This window comes from Lepus europaeus, chromosome Y (assembly GCF_033115175.1).
Source record: "Lepus europaeus isolate LE1 chromosome Y, mLepTim1.pri, whole genome shotgun sequence".
In the NCBI taxonomy this organism is placed as follows: domain Eukaryota; kingdom Metazoa; phylum Chordata; class Mammalia; order Lagomorpha; family Leporidae; genus Lepus; species Lepus europaeus.
Window position 1 is genome coordinate 23,104,659 of NC_084851.1, and position 23,155 is coordinate 23,127,813.

General features: G+C 39.9%; 1 pseudogene; it reads right to left on the reverse strand.

Moving 5' to 3' along the window:
* Positions 1 to 6,346: 6,346 nt before the first annotated feature.
* LOC133754157 (protein BTG1-like) lies at positions 6,347 to 16,375 on the reverse strand (annotated as a pseudogene).
* Positions 16,376 to 23,155: the final 6,780 nt, after the last annotated feature.

Genomic DNA, 23,155 nt, shown 5'->3' on the forward strand with positions numbered 1-23,155 from the left:
AGGGACATGGTGGACTTACAAGGAGGGCATGGATGCCCACATCTCAGGGCTCCAGCAGCTGAGATCCTGCACACCAGTGTTGGAAAGTGAGATGAGACTGTACCACAGCAGCCAAAGCCACTGGCAATAAAGCTGCAGGAAGAGCCCAGAGAGAACTCAGCTTGGAGCACTATGGGGGATAGTGTACCTGCCAAACCAGAGGAGAAAAAAAGGAAAAAAACAGGAATGATACATTTTTCTCTCCCCTATCACTTTACAACAGAATCCTGCAACAAGCTGATAGAGGGGGCATCATTTTGGGCATACATAGCAGCTGTGACAGCTTGTGTCTTTGCCCAGCAACAAGCCAACTGGAGACTCCTGATTCTACTGGGAGGACCTAACAGGGGCCTCAGTGTTCTTGACTGTGGGAAAAACAGACTGTGGGAGAACTCACAGTCTGGGTGAAACTTTGGGCAGTCACTGTGGGAGACTCCACATGTTCAGAGATTTCTGGTTACCAGGTGAGGGACATTGCTGGGGAATCTGAGCTTACACTGAGGACTACAGATTTCCTTTGTGTGGTCCTTGGTAAAGAGCAGATGAAATTATACCCAATGGGGCTAGCACTCTGGCAATGGTCTCCTTTGAGGAGAGGAGCTAAGCTGATCAGAATAAAATCCCCTTCCAATTACAAAAAAGGAATTTACTAAACCAAACCTGGGTGTGTCACCTTAGATATGCCCTTCACCCCAGAGACCAAAACAGAGCTCCCTGGCCACAGCCACTAAAGCCTCTAGATATTCACTGAAAGCAGAAATTCCAGTTATCTACAGAAGCATAGTACAAAAATAAAAGCCTCCACAGTGGAAAAACAAAGAAGAAACCAATGAGTGTCTCCACAAATGCTGAATAACAAATGCACCAACTTAAGAAACAAGAATAAAGAAGACAACATAATGCTCCAAAAAGAACAAAACACTTCAATACTAGATTGTGAAGATGAAGAGATGGAAGAAATGCAAGCAATGGAATTTTAAAAAATGATAATATTACATACAAGTAATCAGAAGCAAATGCAAGTAGGCAATTTCTGGCACGAAATTGAGGTCTTAAAGAGAAATCAAAATCAAATGTAGAATTCAATAGAATAAACAATGTGGTGGAATGCCTTAAAAATGTAAACAACAAAGCAGAGGAAAGAATATCTGACTTATAAGACAAAGCACAAGAAAATACACAGTCAAACAAAAACAAGAAGAGGAAATTAGAAAACTAAAAAACACTCTTGGGAATCTACAGGATACTATCAAATAACCCAATATATGGGTTCTAGGAGTTCCTGAAGGCATGGAAAGAGAGAAAGGATTTGTGAAATAATAACAGAAAACTTCCCTAATTTGAAAAATAAAGGGACATCCAAGTACAGGAAGCACATAGAACCCATAATAGACATGACCAGAAAAGATCTTCAGCACAACACATTGTAATCAAACTCACCAGAATAAAACATAAAGAAAGAGTTTTTAAATGTTCAAAACAGACACACCAGATTACTTTCAGAGGATCTCCAATGAGACTCATAGCAGACTTCCCATCAGAAACTCTACAGGCTAGAAGAGACTGGTGAGATATATTCCAAGTCTTAAGAGAAAAAACCCTGAGAACCCAGGATACTATATCGTACAAAGCCCTCTTTTATGCATGGCAGTGAAATAAGACCTTCCATAACATAAAAAAAAAATAAAAAAAGACCTTCCATAACAAAGAGAAATTGAAAGAACTTGTCACCATCCATCTAGCCCTACAAAAAATGCTTAGGGATGTGCTACACACAGAAATACAGAAACGTGATCATCACTATGAAACAAGATAAAGGAAGAAAATCTCTCAGTATAAGTTCAAAGGAAATTCAAAGTAAAAAATAGGAATATTTTTCAAAAACATGGCAGGAAAAAGTCATTACTTATCAATAATCACCTTGAATGTAAATGGCCTCAACTCTACAGCTGAAAGATACAGACTGGATGAATGAAATAAAAACAAAGCACATCTATTTGCTGCCTTCAAGAAACACATTTCACCAACAAATATACATGCAGACTGAAAGTAAAAGGATAGAAAAAAGATATTCCATGCTAACAGAAACCAAAAAAGAGCTTGTGTAGCCATCCTAATATCAGATAAAATTAACAAAAAAGGTTAAAAGAAACAAAGGTGGGCACTATGTAATGATTAATGGATCAATTCAACAGGAGGATGAAACCATTATAAATGTATATGCAGCTAATTATAGGGCACCAGACTATTTAAAATAAATGTTAAGGAATACAAAGGGAGACATAAACTGCAATACAATGGTAATCGAAAAATTCAATACCCCGCTTTCAGCAATGGACAGGTCAACCTTATAGAAATCAGCAAGGAAACAGCAGAGTTAATCAACACTATATAAAACAGACCTAGTAGATATCTACAGAACTTTTCTACCTACAGTTGCAGAATACACATTGTTCTCAGCACTGCATGGAACTTTGTCTAGGACTGATAACATACTAGGTCATAAAGGAAGTATCAGCAAATTCAAAAAAATAAAAATCATAGCATACATCTTCTTGAACAACAATGGAATAAAACTGGAAATTAGACTAACTGATTAAAAAAAAGGAGAGAAGGATCCAACATGGGAAGCAGGATACACAGCAGACTCATAGAATGACAGATGTCCTAAATAGCACTCTAGCCTCAGAATCATCCCTTAAGGCAATTGGATCTGGCTTAAGAGCCTATGAGAGTATTTTAGGCATGGAAAGCCAAGACACGCTGGGAAAAAAAAAAGATGAAGAAGAAGACCTAAATGAAGGATCTCAGCGAGTGTGATCCCAGTGGAAAGAAACGGGGCCATCAAAGTAGGAGGTAACTTTCTCTGAAGGGAGGAGAGAACTTCCACTTTGACTATGGCCTTGTCGGAATAGGATCGAAGTCGGCGAACCCTAAAGGCTTCCATAGCCTTGGCAACTCATGGCTAGAGCCTAGGGAGATTACTGATGCCATGAACAAGAGTGTTAAATTGTTAAATCAACATCAGGAGTCACTGTGTACTTGCGTCCCATGTGGGACCTGTCCTTAATAGGTTGTCAAAGGTGAAGTAATGATATAGCCAGTACTGAAACAGTATTTTTACACTTTGTGGTTATGTGTGGGTGCAAACTGATGAAATCTTTGCTTAGTATATACTGAAGCGATCTTCTGTATATAAAGATAATTGAAAATGAAAAAAAAAAAAAACCCTTGGTTTTAAATTGGAAATTACATAGAAAAATAATCAATCTTTAAAAAAAAAACAAACTGGAAATTAGAAACTCAGGAATCTCTAGAACATATGCAAATGCATGGAGACTGAATAACATTCTCCTGAAAAAACAGTGGGTCATATAAGGAAACAAAAGAAATAAAAAAAATTCTGGAAAAAAATGAAGACAATAGGACATATCAAATGTATGGGATACAGCAAAAGCAGTGTTAAGAGGAAAGTTTATAGCAATTGATGTCTACATCAAGAAAATGGAAAGGCACCAAATAAATAAGCTATCAATGCATCACAAATATCTTGAAAAACAACAGGAGGCTGGCGCCATGGCTCAATATGCTAATCTTCCACCTGTGGCATGGGTACACCAGGTTCTAGTCCTGGTTGGGATGCCAGATTCTGTCCCAGTTGCCCCTCTACAAGGCCAGCTCTCTGCTATGGCCCGGGAGTGCCGTAGAGGATGGCTGAAGTCCTTGGGTCCTGAACCTGCATGGGAGACCAGGAGAGGCACCTGCCTCCTGGCTTTGGATCAGCACGATATGCCTGCTGCAGTGCGTTGGGCACGGATGCCATTGGGGGTGAACCAATGGCAAAGGAAGACCTTCCTCTCTGTCTCTCTCTCTCTCACTGTCCATTATGCCTGTCAAAAGAAAAGAAAAACAACAGTAAACCAAACCCAAAACTATATAGTTATGAAATGCATACAGCCTGTTCCATTGATATTAATATTTTTTTAAAGGAAGAAGGCATGTTAACTTAAGTGGCTGGAGTGCCATAGGTCCAGGTGAGCCAATGTACTCTGCAATATGCTGCACTTGGTCTCTGCAAGTTTCTATCTCCTTACTTTTCCTATTCCACAACTGTATTTCACAACAACTTTTAAGGCCTTTTCACTTTGAATCAATGCCACTTCAAGTACCTACATATTTCATTCAGTTTCCTAAGATTCCTGGATTCTCTTCTTAGGCCTGCAATTACCATAGCTTGAGATCCCTAGGGCTAAAATGTCCTGCCACAAATCAGGTCTCATACTGCCACTGCTGATCCCAACCATGCCCCTGCTCTGTTCCTGCTCTTCTTCTCTCTGGTTCTGCTGGTGTTGTACCCTAAGTAGTCCTCTTTGGATAAAAGGAAAGTCAATAACCAGCTAATCACCACTGGGACCCCTAGCTGGCTTAACATATACTGTCTGCAGGAGAAGGAACAAGGACCTTGTATTCAAAGTAGGCAAGAAGTTAAATTGAAAAATACTACAACTTCTCCAGCACACTTTCTGATACTCATGCAGGTAACACTGAAGATGCTGCTGACAATAATTAGGCCATAGCCAGGGTGCAGGAGGCAGGATCACCTGCAGGCCTTGAACCTCCCAGGATTGATGATAACAGGAAATCCCTGTCTAGGCATCAGTAGGCATCACAGTGACCACCAGAATCTCAACTCCTCCACTCTAGTGTCAGTCTTGCTCACCTCTATTTCCACAAATGTAGCAAAGGCCCAGGGATTTCATGCAGTCCCAGGTTCCAGCTCCTGCTGCATCCTTGGTGAGTTTGGTTCACCAGTGGGGTGAATGTGGGCTTGTAAACCCATACATGTACCATCACTACAAATGTAATTATTCCACCTATGTCTGACTATTCCAAGACCAGTATACAAAAATCAGTTTCACTGCTAGTGATTTCACAAAGCTGGATGTGAATTATAGAGTGATCCACAGTTTCCCAATCAACCATTTCTGGGTCACCTTGGTGGTGTAGTTTTGGAGAAGACAGTGAGCATAGCACACAGGGAAACTTGTATGTCTGGGATCTATGTCATTCTAGACACCCCAAGGCAGCAATTTGGACACTGTAGCATTCAGGAGTTTCCCAGCAAGGCTCCTCTTCTCAAATCTCCTCCTTAGTATGGATGGCCAGCAGCAGTGTGGCCAGGGGAAGACTGTAAGAACATCTGACAGGGTGTGGCTGTAGTGGCAATAGGCCAGGGAACATGGCTAGGGCAAGATTGTGCCACCCTGGCTCCAGAAGCAGTGACCCCCCCCCATAGCTGTGTTACATTTTTCTCAGATTCCATACCTCAGCAGTATTTTTTTTTGATGTGGGGTAGTGGCTGTGTAGGGTCAAGGGCCAGGGGTGGGAAAATGTTGTTCTTGTGAAGCTGCAGGGCATGGGGCAGAGGAGGAAGTGTCCTGAGAGCTGCAGCTGGTCCTGCAGGGGCTAAGGGGCCTGCTGGACAACTACAGCAGTGAAGATATTAGGGGAGGCTGACTATGGCAGGGAATGATGATGGGGAATGGCAGTGGGAAGACACCAGAGGGAGGGGCAGACTCAGAGGGAACCAGGTAGAGGGAGGTAGGGAAGCAATGGATGTGGTGAAAAGGGAGAGTATGAAAGGAGAGGGGCTGAGCTGCAGGGGATGGACCTGGGAGAGGCCAGAAAAGGGAAGACCAGAGCAGGAGGGGAGAGCAAGGATCAGAGACGAAAGTGGGAGAGGCAGCGCCTCAAGTCCAGAGCCAGCTCAAGCAGCAAGACTGAAATTCCAGCCTTGGAACCCCTTAGATTTTTAGTTTATGTTCCTTGGTCTTTATATTTCTCAGAACACATAGCACTAACTATAAATGAAATTGTCATTAACTTCTCTAACACTTTGTCCTCTCATTTAATCTGTTTTTATCTTGAAATCTTTTCTCCACTTAATTTATAAAGCTCCAGTACAATTTCTTTCCCTTCACTATAAAACAAAGAACCATTACCATTGCTTCAAACCCCCCTGATGTATGACTGTAAAGATAACCAGTTATTTGCCCACTAAAAAGCTATTATCCATATTAACAACTTAATAAAATCAGTTATGCCCCCATCAATCTATTGGGTGCTTATGTCATAATCTTACTTGGACAAATGAAAAACTTACCTTTCAGGATTGTTACATTTCCAAGTCTTCTCTGATATTTTAAGGTACCTGTCTTCAAATAAATCTGGTCACCATTTGCCAGTGTTTCTGCAAAGTCCTACTCAGTCAATAGTATTGGAAAACCTCAAGATCAAATCTAAGCCCTCATTCTCTGCTTGTACTCTGCATTATCTTGGTACTTTGATGCATGTCTTCAATTTCTTCAACTGCACCCATTTCTAACACCATGATTACAGGGTCTGATAATCCATGAGACACATTACAAGTTCTAATTTTTAATTTTATCTTTTTGAGGGCTCAAATAACATCTGAGTGAACAAAAATTCTCCACTCCTATGTGTCTCCTGTCTCTTGGCCTGACATGAGGTACAGGTTATTGATTTCATGATGGTTTCAGTGTCAAAGTTGTCTGCTTTTTCATGATTTTTTCAAATAACTATTATTATTTCTTTTCTTTCCTTTTAGTCCTTGTCTTGGAACAATTAGACACCAGGAAGTGCCTTGTTTGCCTCATTTTTCATCACTTCATCAATCATACCATCTTCAGTCAGAACCTCTTGTTCCCACAAACATGACCCACTTTGGGCAGCTGATTGTTCTCCCTGTGCCAAAGTTGTTGGTGACATTCAGGTGGCACAATATTTGAACTGAATTGTGCTATCACTTCAGGACTGCATCTCTGACATGGTCATGTCTGGGGGTTCTGTGTCAGTGTGTCCATGTGGGGCTGAGGTGGGGGATGAAGGCAGGCTCCCATGGTGGTGTTGATAGGCTGGGAGACACAGCTAGGGTAAGTTTGCACCACCTGCACCAGAGACACTAGGAGGGCCCAGTACATGGATGTACTGCAATTGCTCTAAAGGCTTGAATGGCTACTGCTCTAACAGAAGCCAACAAGATTCTCATTACCTATGAGCTCCAGGTCAGAGCAGGTTAAGGACAGTATCCCTGCAAAGCCACAGAACATGCAACAGATGGCAGGGTCCTGGGAACCTCAGTTGGTCCTGAGGTGGGGGCAGCCTGTGAAGCTGACTTGGGAGATACTTATAGGGGTGGTGGGCACTGGAGGGATGAGGTGATGGCAAAGAAAACAGAGCCAGGGTGGCTGGAGAGCTTGGAAGCCATGAGAGCAGAAGGTGAAGAAAGGGGAGGGACCAAGCTGGAGGGGAAGGGCCTGGGAGAAGCAAGCAGAGTGGTGATATGAGTGGGAGCCAGAGAGCAAGGCACTATAGGGAAGGGGTGGATGAGGCAGGGCCCCTATCCAAGCTCCAATGTGTCACCTCCCATTTTTATCCAATTTATGTTCCTTTGTCTTCACATTTCAGGGGATGTCAGTGGGATTAGAGAGAGGCCCAAGGCAGCCCTGCCACTGCCACCAGACACTACAAGTACTATTTAAACCCGGTATAGAAGACTTCAAAACAATGTGATAGGATGTTTGATTGTTCACTGAAGGGGAACTTGGATTTCCATTTTCTCAGTATATCAATGAATAGTTTGAAAAACTCTCTTTATTGATACCAAATTCAAATTTGTACTTGGTAACTCCTTTAATATCATTTGTTGAATTATTTTATTGAAAAGTCTTACTGATGAATTTTGCTTATATACCAGTGTGCATAGCCTTTTAAACATATCCACTCTTTGCTAAGATTTACAATTTACCAATGACAGACATAACCATGTGTAAGTTTTGCCATTTTGTATGTAGCATAATATATAATATTCTATTTGTATTTTTATGAACAGTAATAATTTTTTCTGAAGTGAAAATTGATAAGGATCATCATACCGCTATATTATTTGAAGATGAGTGTGCCTATATATTTGGTCTTAATGTTTTTCATCAGTCAGGAATTATTCTTCCATCTAATAGGTATAATGTACCCAAAGAGGTAAGCTTCCCTTTTAAAATAAATGACTAGAGGCCAGTGCTGTGGTTGTAGCAGTTTGTAAAGCCACCACCTGCAGTGCCAGCATCCCATATGTGCTCTGGTTTGTAACTTGGCTGCTCCTCTTCTGATCCCACTTTCTGATATGGCCTGGGAAAGCAGTAGAGGTTGGCCCAAGTACTTGGGCCCCTGCAACCATGTTGTAGACCCGGAAGAAACCCATAGCTTTGGATTGGCTCAGCTCTGGCCATTGCAGCCAATTGGGGAGTGAACCAGCAGATGGAAGACACCTCTCTCCCTTTCTCTGACTCTCTTCTCTCTATGTAACTCTGGCTTTCAAGTAAATAAATAAATCTTTAAAAAATAAATGACTTTTCTATTAAACATATCTGAAAATTAAGATGTTGACAAATATGTATTTTATTTATTTAACTTTACCTTCAATGACATGTGTGTGTCTGTGTTATTTTTCACAATAGAAATAAGCACAATACAAATTACCATTTGTTTGAAGATAGCCTACAAGTGAAATGAAGCAGTTTGGAAATTAGCCACCAAAATATTATATGTTCAGTATTGAGTAAATCATGAATAGAATAAGATCCAGATTTGGGGATTTTGAAACTGAAAACTTTAAGGTCTTTAAGAAAAACAAAATGTATTGGTACAAAATGGGCAAGTGCAAGAGAGGCACCCAGAAACTGTGGTGAGAAAAATTGCTTGCACCATTGCACTAAATGGTGGATAACTGGGGAAGAAATCCTTCATGACTATGTCTATAAATAAACTGGGTTCTTGAAACAGATACTTTATTAACTTGTGTGTATGTTGAAAGCTATTTGCTAAATCCTGTTGGAGAAAAGTCTGTAACTGCTCCTTGTCCAGTTTTTCCTCTTTATCCTAAGGACATTACTCTGTCTTTGGTTGTTGCAAGTGATAGGAACAATTAGATACGTTACTACAATAGGATTATTTACAATCTATCAGTGCAAAAAGATGTTCCCTAAATATGTACATTCTGTGTAAGGAACATAATTTTGAAGGGGTTTTCCTGTTCCAGAAAAATACCTGAGAATCACTTTTATGCTGTTCATCTATAAGCAAAGATCTAGTAAATGTAGAATTACTCTATTTAATATGTGGTTAGGTATAGTGTGTCTTTTTTTTTTCTTTTTTATAATTTCAGTGCATGGAACTGAATTAATCATAATTATTTTGGTTGCAGAATGATAATCACTGATTTATGTGTAGCTTTTTATACTACATAGTTACATACTAAAATATACAGGCTCATTGCTTATACCTAACTGGTACATTTTTATCTTTGCATTTGTGTAGTCTCTTATTTGATATACCACTTGTGATTTTTCATTTTGAGGTATATTAAAGAGCAAATACTTGAAGATAATTGACAAGTAACATGGGTGTAAACTCCTTTAACTTTAATATATTTTCAATCTATTATAGTTGATTGAATTGTACCTGATTTGTCAGTTTTGACATTCATATTCATTGTTATTCTAAAATGTTCAACGTTTATAGAAAGTACTTTTTTCTTTTCACACTAACTTTTTATTAGTTTGGATGATATTTTACTATATAATGATCATAACATACTCAGAGACAGAAATAGATCTTTATGCATAAAAAACTGACACGTGGAAGAATGTAGTTCTTATTAGAAGTGGTCATGAGCATTAATACTAGACAATCACTAACTTTTAAAGTGATTGAGGATTTAAAATTAACTGCAACAAAATGTGCTTTTTCCAGTGTAAAAGAGATGGTAACTTCTTGAGCAGATCCATCCTTGAAATAGCAGAAAATGTCAAACATCGATTTGCCACATTCTGTCTTCTCTGTGTAATAATTAGAAAGTTACTTTTGAAATCAACTATAGGTCATAATTTAGTACTAACACATGACATTGTGAAAATATATGTTCCTCAGAATTGAATTTTTGGGGAGCATGAGGTGGTTTGTAACATATTAGGTTGCATTTTTAGTTAATATTTAGGATACTTGCCCCTATAACATCAAGTCATATAAATTTGTTACATACAATTTTTCACTAAGAAAATTTTTAAATTTCTTTTTTTTTCTTTTTGACGGGCAGGGTGGACAGTGAGAGAGAGAGAGACAGAGAGAAAGGTCTTCCTTTCATTGGTTCACCCTCCAATGGCCGCCACGGCCAGCACACTGCGGCCAGTGCACTGTGCTGATCTGAAGGCAGGAGCCAGGTATTTATCCTGGTGTACCATGGGGTGCAGGGCCCAAGCATTTGGGCCATCCTCCACTGCACTCCTGGGCCATAGCAGAGAGCTGGCCTGGAAGAGGGGCAACTGGGACAGAATCTGGTGCCCCGACTGGGACTAGAACCTAGCGTGCTGGCACTGCAAGGCAGAGGATTAGCCTAGTGAGCCACGGTGCCGGCCTTTTAAATTTCTGTAATGTTAAAAATATATCTTAAAGGGAAGCAGCACTCCAGTTTCTCACAATTCTATACCATCTGATAAACACATGAATTACAAGGCTAATGGGCTAATAGGTAAATAGCAACAGTGATTACTTTCTAAGATCATGTGTACAGACCTGGCCATATTTGAAGCTTAGCATTTCTTCTTTATTTTGACGTTTGAACCTTTTTTTTTCTATTCCAATGCAATACACATAGAAGATTGCCTCTGTGGTGCTTTCTCTTGTTTCTGTAAACCCTTTCAGTTTGCATTCTCTCACCCCCGCAGTCTTCCAGAAGTGCTTCCTGTTTTGCTGGCCTTGGGGCTTGTTCTCTGGATCCCCAGAGCTGGGCTTTCCTCCTCTCTCGGGCTGATGCCAGCAGCTGTCTGGAGCCAACCCTGCTGGAGGAAGTCCGGTAGGGCCGGCAGCCGCATTCCGGCCCCCATTGTGCAGCCAAGTGGGGTCCCCCCTCTGACCCCGCGGGGTCCCAGGCCTCCTGGGGAGGGGGGAGCACCCTGAGATAAAACGCCTGTGAGATCTGTTCAACTTCTTCCAGTAGCTTGGGGGGAAGAGGCCACAGGGTGGCATTTCAGGTATCCTTAGTGACTGAACAGGGCTTCCTGAGGAGACTGTAGAAAAATTGTCCATGAGCTCTCTCTACTGGTGTGAAGGCTGTGTTAGGATTACTTTTATTTTCTCACACACAGCTTTCTTTACATCATGGTATTAATATTGATCTCTCTGGGGTGCTAGGAGCAAGCAACAGTGCACGTACTCAAGCATTCTTGTCCATACCACTGGATATACACAGCAGCTTGGATGGAGCCACCTGGAGCTTCTCCACAAAGTTTGTTTTTCCTTGTAGTCTAATACTTTCTGTTCTTTCCCTGAAGACTTCAGGTTTTAAAAAGCTTTTTTTGGGAATGGCATCTTGCATTCGAAGTTTTGATCATTATGACTAGAACATTTTTAAAGGCCTCCCAATCCACATCGTGTACAACAGAAAGGCTCTTTGGTACTTCCATAATGGTTTGCAGCCCAGGGTTGTAATTGCTGAAGTTCAAAATCATGGTCTCAATAGTTATCAGCTGCTTTTATCTTAGATTCCTTTACCCTCAGTTTGCTCATTGCAAAATGGGATTGTTGATACAAATCTACACTTTTTTTATCTGAAGTCCTTGGGGGCTGATGTTCTTCAGAATATTTCAGAATTTAAAAATTAGTACTGTAGTACATAACCTATAGGTAATCTAATACAGCGATGGCTAAGTACTTAATAATAGAGAATATTAATATTCCAGCAATGATACATAAGTAGTTACATTATATGGGATAGATTAAAATTAGCTGCACGTCACTTCAAGTCCAGTCTTGTCATCCAGTGGGGTTGCACACCTCTAGCCCCACCTCAAACAAATGTCTGACTTTCAAAGTGTTTTTGGAACTGTGGATTAGAGAGGTGGAAGTATATATTTAATCATTTGAACTGTGCCTGGTGTATGTATAGTATGGACAGTATAAATGTTAGCTATGTCCAGAATAGAATTCTCCTTATACTTTGTGACTTTTGGCTTCTCATTATTTAAAAGAATAATTAAATAAACACAGTTTATATCTAATTATCTGTGTGTGATTTTTCCTGTAACTGTGTCATTTGTTTTTTATAGCTATTCTTGTTCCAATTGTGGAAGAACAAGAAAGAGGAAGGTGAAACAGAGTAGGTTCTATGTTGCTCTTAACTCCATCTTGTTGAGCCATCCAGGTGGCTCTCAAAGAACAACGTTTTAAAGAGAATGTCTGCATGCAGATTTAAAATTATTTCTACACTGTTTTCTTCAGCTGTTATTTGTGACTTCTGCCTTGATTTGCCTCTAATCTTAAGGGCACATTAAGAATGGAAAGTCACCCTGTGTATCTTAATCTTTTGATCTGCTTTGGTGCCAATGAATCATTTCTGGAACATCTTATTGCATAGAATATTTGTAAATTTTAAGCAACTTGAGTGCTCCAAAGATTTTATCTTTCCATACCAAAGAAAAGAATAGTCTAAATTTAGAACTGTAGTGGAGATGTTTTCTGTGAACTCAACAGTGTTGGTTGGCCTCACAATCTAGTGATCTGGTACAGTTTAGCCTATGACTCCTTAAAATCTGTTGGAAATGGGTTGTAGCACATACTGAATATAATTAGGTGTCTTGGTTTTCATCTTTTTCACCTGATACCTACATTTACCCTTTCCAAGCCTGACCAGCTCTCTGCTATGGCCCGGGAGTGCAGTGGAGGATGGCCCAAGTGCTTGGGTTCTGCACCCCATGGGAGACCAGGATAAATACCTGGCTCCTGCCTTCAGATCAGCATGGTGCACCGGCTGCAGCATGCCGGCCATGGCAGCCATTGGAGGGTGAACCAACGCCAAAGGAAGACCTTTCTCTCTGTCTCTCTCTCTCTCACTGTCCACTCTGCCTGTCAAAGAAAAAAATTTCTAGTACCATCCTTGTAAAGATATTGATCTTTTCTATTGAGCTACAATAGGAAATGATAATTTTCAAGTGTTAGTGAAAATTTTCTGCAAGATATACTGCAAACCTTTCTTAGGTTCTCTAATAACAACTGTGTCCTCTATATCTAGCCCACTTGGGCCTCATTCTTTTGTAACTATAGCATCTACTCTACCACCAATGGCTCTACTCCCAACCTGTGTGTACTTATGGTCCTCTTCCCACTTAGTGTTGTATTATTGTTCAGAATTTCTTTACAGACAAGCCCAGCTACCTGCAAAAGTTGAGTGGCTTTTCTCCCAGTCTTGGCTGGGACCAGCTTTAAGCCACATCCATCAAACTGTCCCCACAAGGATCCAGAGACACCCCCCCCCATTTCCTCTTCTCTATGAAATGGTTAATGCTACTCTCAGGATCATTGGTTACTATTTTCAACCCTATCTTTTATACTACAGTGTCTAAGTGTTTACAGCAAGTTATAATGGAACAAAGAAAGGCCTTCAACAACCAGGCAGTCAACCAAATGCTGCTACAGGAATATATTCAGCTCCCCACCCAGGAGACAGCAGCCTGAGACATTGCCCCATGCCAGCAGGAAGTAGCTCTAAAGACAGATCATTGTCCCTCTACCCCTCCTGGAGTTTTGGGACTAATATAACCCCATACAAATCCTGCTTTATAGAAAACAAAAGGGGGGAATGTTAGGACACTGGTGCAGTTTTAGCCAGGTGGCTGCACAGCCCAGCTACCTGAGCCAGGCTCCACCCCCATCCTAATGGGATTCCCTGCCCCCCCTCAGGCAAAGTTTTAAAAGGGCCTGTTCCTGAATACTTGCTTTCTTGGCTCTGCTCCCTGCTCTGTTGGCTTCTCTTCCTCTCGCCTCTCTCCTCTCTGTCTCTCTCTTACAGTCTCCTCTTTTTCCTTTGCCACCCCTTCACTCTGGTCTGTAGGGTATTCTCCAATAAACCCTTTCCCTTAAAAAAAAAAGAAAGATCCATTGAAATCCTGATTTCATTAAAGGGACTGATATAAAACTTTAGGTATAATGCCTGGGAGAAACTGAAACATAGGATTTAACTCTCCAGGAAATGAAGTGTTCATTTACTTGGTCTCAAAGGCTACTAAGTCATTGAAAGAGACTGTACAAACCATGGCTTTTGGCACTTAAAATTATTTTGCCATTCTATCTTGTGCAAGATCTTCACAGCCGTGACATGGTTTAAGTTCCATAATGTATCCTCAAGAGGAGCTCACACAAAACAAAAATCAAATTTATAAGACATCTTTCCATAACCTATATCTTAGCCTGATAGTCAGTATATTATAATGTTTGGAAGGTTTTTTTTTTTTTTTCCTACTGAAGAGAACCCTCCTTTGAGCAGATTCTGCTGTCAACCATTTGCACCTTGGTGCTGTTCTGAGCACTGCCTCCTGCTGGCAAGGCTTCCTACAGCACTCTGGTAGAGCCATCCTGTCTGACTCTGTAGGACACTTCATAAGGGTCAACCCAGAGTAGAAGTTAGTGTTTAGGCAGAAGCCTGAATACCTCCTGACTGCTCAGTGCTATCAGAGGGTCCAGTTTGTGGTTGATGCCCACAGGAATATGATGATAACCTGATCCTTTGCACAGCTTCTCTGGGAGCCAGTGGAGTGTGTAATGCTCTGCCCATGTCTCCTGCAGGCTCTGACTGAAGTTCTGCAGCTATCACTTGCTCGTGAGCCTCTTGGTGTCGAGGAACGTGGAGATGATAGACTCGGTGGTGGCAATCTTGCCTATCATGGGGGCAGCCCAGGTGTAAAAGGGATGCCTGGGGTTGTACCATGGCTGCCAGGACTTGCCCTGGGCTCCCTCCCAGGTGAGAGAGCTGAGAGGGAGTGAAGCACTGATGGCTACTGCAATCGCCACTTTTTTGGAGTAAAGAAGTTATTTTCAAGACAAGAGGTGATGAGAGAGAGGAAGAGTGGAGGGATGGCAGCCTGGTTACAGTTCTGGGATCCCCCCCCCCCTCCAGCCACCTCCGCCTCCAGCTCTGTTGTCTCCAAAACCTCAACAGTGGTGCTTCCAGCTCTGAGTGGGCAGAGCCTGATTTGTATAGTGAAAGACATCTTCAGAGAAGTAGGGAGTATTCCATCTCATTAAAAATAGGCCTGTCCAGTGATATATAATGTTCTTGAGACGGCAAAATCATTTTATGGAGACATTTTCATTTTATGAATATTTGGGCTCCTTTACATTGCAGATATTTCCGAAGGGAAGCAAGCACATCAGTTGTAACTTTTGGATCCCATAAGGGCTTCAAAGTTATCATGAAATAAAACATAAATAAAGGAGTTTCATAAAATATAGATTTCTGAGCACATTAATAAGTTATAAAAGCATGTCTAGTTGAGAAATATAAAACATAAACAGTATGTACTTATGGTGTGCCCTGAATGACTTCCATCTGCCCAGCTGAATCAGTGAAATATCTCATGGCTGCCAAGTGTTAGTGCTCTCCCAATGCACAGCTGACATTGGAAAAATTCTAACCACACAGGGTACTGTTTCACAGTTGCATTTGTCAAGAAGAGCAGACAAAATAAATAAAATATTTGCATTTATTATTAAGGTAGAAATGTGATAACTTTATTTCCAGAAATGCTTTTATAAATTAATAATGCCGTATATAAATGTCTGACATGTACGTATAGGTCAGAGGAGGATCAACCTCAGTTAGAAAACAAAATGTTGAAATTACTAGCTTGTACTTTAAAAATAATATTATTTCAATATATATAAATTATGAATTTTGGAAAAATATAATACAGTTATGGGGATACAGTATGTTACTGCATCATGACCAGAATCTATTGTTAAGCTGACAGCATACTTTGAAGATGTTTTCTATGCATAATCAGATATTTTTATGTAACTGGGATTATATTAGAGAAACACATTTTTATCATTGACACAGTATCTGTCAATAAATGGTGTTAGAACTATATATATTAAAAGATGGCTATATGACTACATTTTTTATTATTTGGATAGCTAAATCATGTTATTCATGCATCACTATAAATTATTACAAACATGCAGGAGTTTAAGTGTCAAAATATTTACAATTAACTACATACTTATATTTTCATTTTGTGAAATAATTTGTATGTGATTCATTGAAAAATTACACTATGTGAAAGTGAATCAACCATAACTATGTGTCTATTGGTATGGCATTCAGAGAACATGCTAAACTATCACATGCCTTTAATCAATATGTAATTCATAGATATTGTGATTCATACTTACTTTGTTTACATTTGTAGGCATAATAAATAATTTCCATACTAAAACTCAGAGTTGGATAACCTTCGATGATTTCAAATATTTGTCTTTATGTTTTCCAGAGTATATGCATTTAGCTTCCAGTTGGCTTGCAACTGTTTTATTATTTCCTTTCCTAGCCCTTTTTATATAAAATGCCAGAAAATATGGATTAGTCAGAATTCTAAATGTGTCATTCAAAATGAGAATTTTGATAAAAATATGCATGCTAGTTAGGTAAAATATGGATTTGTATCAAATTCTCAGAGTTAGAGCTGAGCCTTAAGGAAAAATACTATATGTTTGATTATTAACATTAGTGTTAAAGAATTTTTAAGTGGAAATACACACAACATATATGTGTAACACATGGTAACAATTCATGTTGCTGAGTATAAATGAGATGGACAAACTATCTCGAGTTCAATAAAAATATATCTGAGATACTTATTCTAATTGATGTCATTATTTAGGCGGGCAGTAAGGTACCATTATAAAAAATCAGATTTCCAGGTAATAGATGAACTACAGTTCATGGAAACTATGACAGATCTGAATAATTAGAAGGCATGCTTGAGGAGAAAAATAGCAATAAGCTCGTTGACTATGTATGAATAACTCAGTGTCATTGAATTCTACAATCTTTCAGTGATGGGTTGAAAACCCAACTGTTCTCTAACACATAATAACCTCAACCAGAAAAACTTACAATTCCGTTAATTATTCTGGAAAAAAAGTGATCATCTGGATTACTGTTGTTCCATGATTTCAGTGTATTGAGCTCTCAGACTGTGTAAGGGCTGCCTAAGTAAGCATCAATGAATGCAGATGTTCATTGTGGCAGCTTGTCCATGCTTAAAGGGGCAGATGCAGACTGAAATTAGGATTCTTAGTTGAACTTTCCTAAATCTTAAATGTAGATGACTGTACATCTCAAAACATTGCGGAAATCTAACAGCAGCTGCCTGTTAGCTATGGAGTTCATGTATTTGATTACCAAAGGGACAATGGCAACTAATTTCAGATATAGGAATTCATATAAATGTTTTTGATGATAAAAGCTTCTGAAATTTTCTGATTTATCACTTAAGAAACACCCCACATAATTTCATGATTAGGTTTCTGTTTCAGGATTTCACCTGCCATATTCCTCCCATTGTCAGTAGCAGATAGCAGTGTTCTTCACTAAAGTAGCTCCTTGCTATAGATTATATATTTAATTCCTAGTTGTGTGGTGTCTCTTACAAGTTCTCAGAGAAAAGCTATGTCCATTTTGGAGATGGAGGGACTTAAATAGAGGCTAAAACTATAAAGTATGGAAACATTTATTCTCTTTGTTTATCCTTATATAATCAATGAAAAATTAATCTCATTGAAAATGTTTTTATATATTACCATTTAAAATGCCCACAGAATGCTGGAAGTTGTAGGCACAATACCATGGGATATTGCAAAAGTACAATTCTCATAATTTTGTGGATTTCAAGCTGGCTGAATTGAAAAAAGATGTGCTGCTTTAGGCTAGGAGAAAATAGCAGGAAAAAATGGAGGAATTGCATCCCTGGGGGAGTTGGAGACAAAACTGCAGTGGAAATTCTGCAGATGCAAGAGTGACACTATGGCATAGTGCAGAAGTTACAGCAATGAGCACAGACACAATATAGGATCTCACAGCCATGAGCAACAGGACATTGCCAGCTTTGGAGAGTGAGGTGAGAGCAGGCTGCATGCAGCAGCCTGTGCCTCTTGTGATATTGCCAGAGGGAGAGCCTGGCACTCAAAGACCACACTGTCTTTGAGTCCATCCTGGGATCCTAATAGGATCAGGGTACCCCTCTAACACAGTGAAGACAAAGGACATTTCTTTATCCCTGTCCCCCAACAAGGGCACCTGGTGGGGAGAAAGTGCCATTTTGACAACAGAAGTGGACTAAGCAGTACTTGAGTGTTCCTGTGAGCCCAGGATGTTACCAGAGGGGAAAATCCATATTCCCCACAGACTTTTAGTCTGGCTGGGGGCTGAACATCCACACAGGATTGTGAGATGCCCCCAGCCTCTCAACATATTATAAGTTCTAATGCTCAAAACGCCAAAGGGGATCACCCACAGGCTCTGGCAACATCTCTGTGGATGGGAAATGAAGGATAGTTTTTTTGAAAAAATAGACAAAATGGATATGCCATTGAACCAAATAACCAAAACAAAGAGGGAGAAGAAACAAATCAATGAAATCAGAAATGAAAAAGGAGGTGTAACAACAAACACCATAGAAATAAAAAAAATAAGCAGGAATTATTGCGATGAGTGGTATGCCAGCAAATTGGAAAATCTAGAATTGGATAGATTCCCGTACACATATAATCTATCAAAATTGAGTCATGAGGACATAGAAAATCTAACAGACTAATAACCAAGATTGAGATTGAGTCCATAATATAGACCCTCACAATAAAGAAAAATCCAGGACCAGTTGGCTTCACTGCTGAATTCTACTAGACATTTAAAGAACTACTTCCAATTTTTCTCAAGCTATTTGAAATATTCAAAAGGGAGGGAATCCTCCTAAACTCCTTCTATGAAGCCAGAATCACCTTATTTCCTAAATCAGAAAAAGACATAACAGAGAACTACAGACCAATATTCCTGATGAACACAGACACATAAATCCTCAAAAAATACTAACCAATCAAATCCAACAACATATCAGAAAAAATGGACCTGGACCAAGTGGAACTAAAGGCTGATATGCAAGGATGGTTCAACATTCACAAATCAATAAATGTGATTGATCACATTAACAAACTGAACCAAACAGTGGCAGTGAAAGCATTTGATAAAATACAACGTCATTTCATAAAGAAAACCTTCAGCAAATTGTGTATAGAAGGAACATTCCTCAAGACAATCAAGACAATTTATGACAAACCCAGAGCTAGCATCCTACTGAATGGGGAAAGGCTGGACCGATTCCCCCTAAGATACAGAACCAGACAAGGATTCCCACTCTCACCATTGTTATTCAATATAGTCCTGGAAGTTTTAGCCAATGCCATTAGGAAGAAAAAGAAATCAAAGGGATTACAAATTAGAAGGGAGGAAGTCAAACTATCCCTATTTGCAGATGATATGATTCTTTTTTTTTTATTTTTCACAGGCAGAGTGGTCAGTGAGAGAGAGAGAGAGAGAGAGAGAGAGAGAGAGAGAGAGAGAGAGACATAAAGAAAGGTCTTCCTTTGCCATTGGTTCACCCTCCAATGGCTGCCACGGCTGGCACGCTGCAGCCGGTGAACCATGCTGATCCTAAGGCAGGAGCCAGGTACTTATCCTGCTCTCCCATGGGGTACAGGGCCCAAGCACTTGGGCCATCCACCTCTGCACTCCCGGGCCATAGCAGAGAGCTGGACTGGAAGAGGGGCAAGCGGGACAGAATCTGGCACCCCAACCGGGACTAGAACCCAGTGTGCTGGAGCCACTAGGTAGAGGATTAGACTGTTGAGCCATGGCATTGGCCTCAGATGATATGATTCTAAATATAGGAGAACCAAAAGACTCCACTAAGAGATTATTTGAACTCATTAAAATGTTTGGGAATTAGCAGTATATACAATTAGCACACAAAAACCAATAGCCTTTGTATACAAAAACAATGCCATGACTGAGAAAGAAGTTTTAAGATCAGTCCCATTCACGGTTGTTACAAAAATATTTACATGCCTTGGAATAAATTTAACCATGGGGTAGAGTGATTCTATGATTGATAATTTTTAAAAATAATGAAAAAAACAGAAGACACAAAAAATTGAAGCATCTTCCATGTTCATGGATTGGAAGAATCAGTATCATCAGAATGTACCTTCTACCAAAAGCAGTTTACAGAATCACTGAGATCCCAATCAAAATACCAAGGACATTCTTCTCTGACCCAGAAAAAATGATCCTGAATTTATATGGAAACACTACAGCTAAAGCAATCTTTTACATAAAACCAAAGCTGGAGGCATTATGAAATCAGATTTCAAGACATATTTCTTGCAGTTATAGTTGAAACAACCTGGTACTGTCAAAATAATATGAGTAGACCAATGGAATAGTGTAGAAACTCCAGATTAATCCATGCATCTACAACCAACATATTTTTCACAAAAGAGCTAAAATCAATCCCTGGATCAAGGACAGTCTCTCTATCAAATGGTGCTGTTAAAACTGGATCTCCACATGCATAAGCATGAAACTAGACCCCCACCCTCACAAAAATCCACTCCAAATGATTCAAATACCTTAATCTATGTCCCAATACCATCAAATTACTATAGGAAAAATTCAGATAAACTTTCCAAGAGTTTAGCATAAGCAAAGACCTTAATTTGTATCCCTCAAACCTCCCTGTCTCTGATTATGAGGAATAACTATAATTGAATTGACTATGAATATGAATTACAGTAATAAAAATAATGGCTAATAATTTTTGAACCCATAAGAAAGGGCAGATTTGGTTCTAGGGTCTTGGGAGGTATACTACCATTAAATTTTCACAATGACCCTGTAAGGCATAAACTATAACTTTTTATGTTTTGAAAAAAGAGGGCCAGTGCTGTGACTCACTTGGTTAATCCTCTGCCTGAAGCACCTGCATCCCATATGGGTGCTGGGTTCTATTCCCAGTTGCTCCTCTTCCAGTCCAGCTGTCTGCTGTGGCCCGTGAGGGCAATGGAGGATGGCCCAAGTGTTTGGGCCCCTGCACCCACATGGGAGACCAGGAGAAGCACCTGGCTACTGGCTTTGGATTAGTGTAGCTCCAGCCATAGCAGCTATTTGGAGGGTGAACCAATGGAAGGAATACTTTTCTCTTTGCATCTCTTTCTCACTGTCTAACTCTGTCAATTAAATAAAAAAGAAAAAAGAAACTGAGGCCCAGGGAGTTTAAGTAGAATGTGAAGATCACAAATGCTTTTTTTTTAATTCTCCAAAGAAAAATTATTGATCATAATGCATTTGAACATGGGGTTTAGAGGCTTACAGATCTGGAATTATGCCTTATCCCTCTAAGTGCAGCCACAGTCATTTATCATTTGTTTTCCACAATTGGTGAAGAAATATAAATTTAAAGAACTATATAGCTCTTCTTTATCTACTCTGAAAATGTTTTGACTTACTGGAAGTTTAGGTAGTAATAAATGGATAGATACTGACACATGGGTGAGTGGATGAAGACCTTCTACTTTGTTATCTTCTGCCACCAGATAATAGAAAAATGCCTAAACAAGTTTAAAGACTCCTTTCTGGGACTCACAAGCATATTCAATAGTAAATAATCACTAGACTTTAATCCTAACCACTTAAGATTACAAGGGGATTCTACACTTTACAAACATGATGGAAAGATTGATTTGATTTCTTATTCTTTTGTCTTTTTATATGTATTCAGTATAATTTTAAAATTTTCCCTTCATTACTTTAAATATTTTTTTGATTCTTTTTAATTTTCATTAATATAAAAACATATTTTTTAGATTTATTTTTTATTTGAAAGTCAGAGTTACACAGAGAGAGGAGAGGCAGAGAGAGAGAGAGAGAGAGAGAGGCTTTCCATCTGATAGTTCACTCCCCAGATGGCTGCAATGGCTGGAGCTGCGCCAATCTGAAGCCAGGAGCCAGGAGCTTCTTCCAGGTCTCCCACGTGGGTGAAGGGGCCCAAGGACTTGGGCTATTTTCCACTGCTACCCTGGGCCATAGCAGAGAGCTGGACAGGAAGTGGAGCACCCAGATCATGAACCGGCATCCACATGGGATGCCTGTGCTTCAGGCCAGGGCATTAACACACTGCGCAACAGCACTGGCCCCAAAAGAACAGATTTAATATACTTCTGAGGTACAATTCTAGTGAGATAACCATACTTCACTCCTGTCCTCTTCTCCATCAACCAATGCTCCTCCTTCCCTTCTTTTTTCTTTAATCTTTGCAAAAGCATAATTTTAGTCCATTATATAATCACAGATTTAATGCACCACTAACAAGAATAAGTTAAAGGTAGAAAGATCAAGATCACAGTTTCACAGAAGTATAAACAAGGGTTAAAAACATCAAATCACAAGATGTCCATTTCATTCCTACACATCTTTTGTGCTTTATAATGACTACCATATATCAGAGAAAACATAATATTTGTCTTTGGGATACTGGCTGATTTCACTAAGCATAATTGTTTCCAGCTGCATCCAATTCTTTCCAAAAGACAGGATTTCATTAATTTTTATGGCTGAGTAGTGTTCAATCATCTTTATACACTAAAAGTCTTTTTTGAATATTTATTTATTTGAAAGTCTGAAAAAAAATTTTGACAGGCAGAGTGGATAGTGAGAGAGACAGAGAGAAAGGTCTTCCTTTTGTTGTTGGTTCACCCTCCAATGGCAGCCGTGGCTGGCGCATCTCGCTGGTCCAAAGCCAGGAGCCAGGTACTTCTCCTGGTCTCCCATGGGGTGCAGAACCCAAGCACTTGGGCCATCCTCCACTGCCTTCCTGGGCCATAGCAGAGAGCTGGCTTGGAAGAGGGGCAACTGGGACAGAATCCAGCACCCTGACTGGGACTAGAACCCGGTGTGCTGGCACCGCAAGTTGGAGGATTAGTCTGTTAAGCCATGGCACCGGCAAGAAAGTCTGAATTTTATAGGGTAAGGGAAAGACAGAGAGAGAGAGAGAGAGAGAGAGAGAGAGAGAGAGAGAGAGAGATTCTTTTTCATGGTTCACTCCTCAAATGGCCACAGCAGTCAGGATGGGCCTGACTGGAGCCAGGGGCTTCTTCC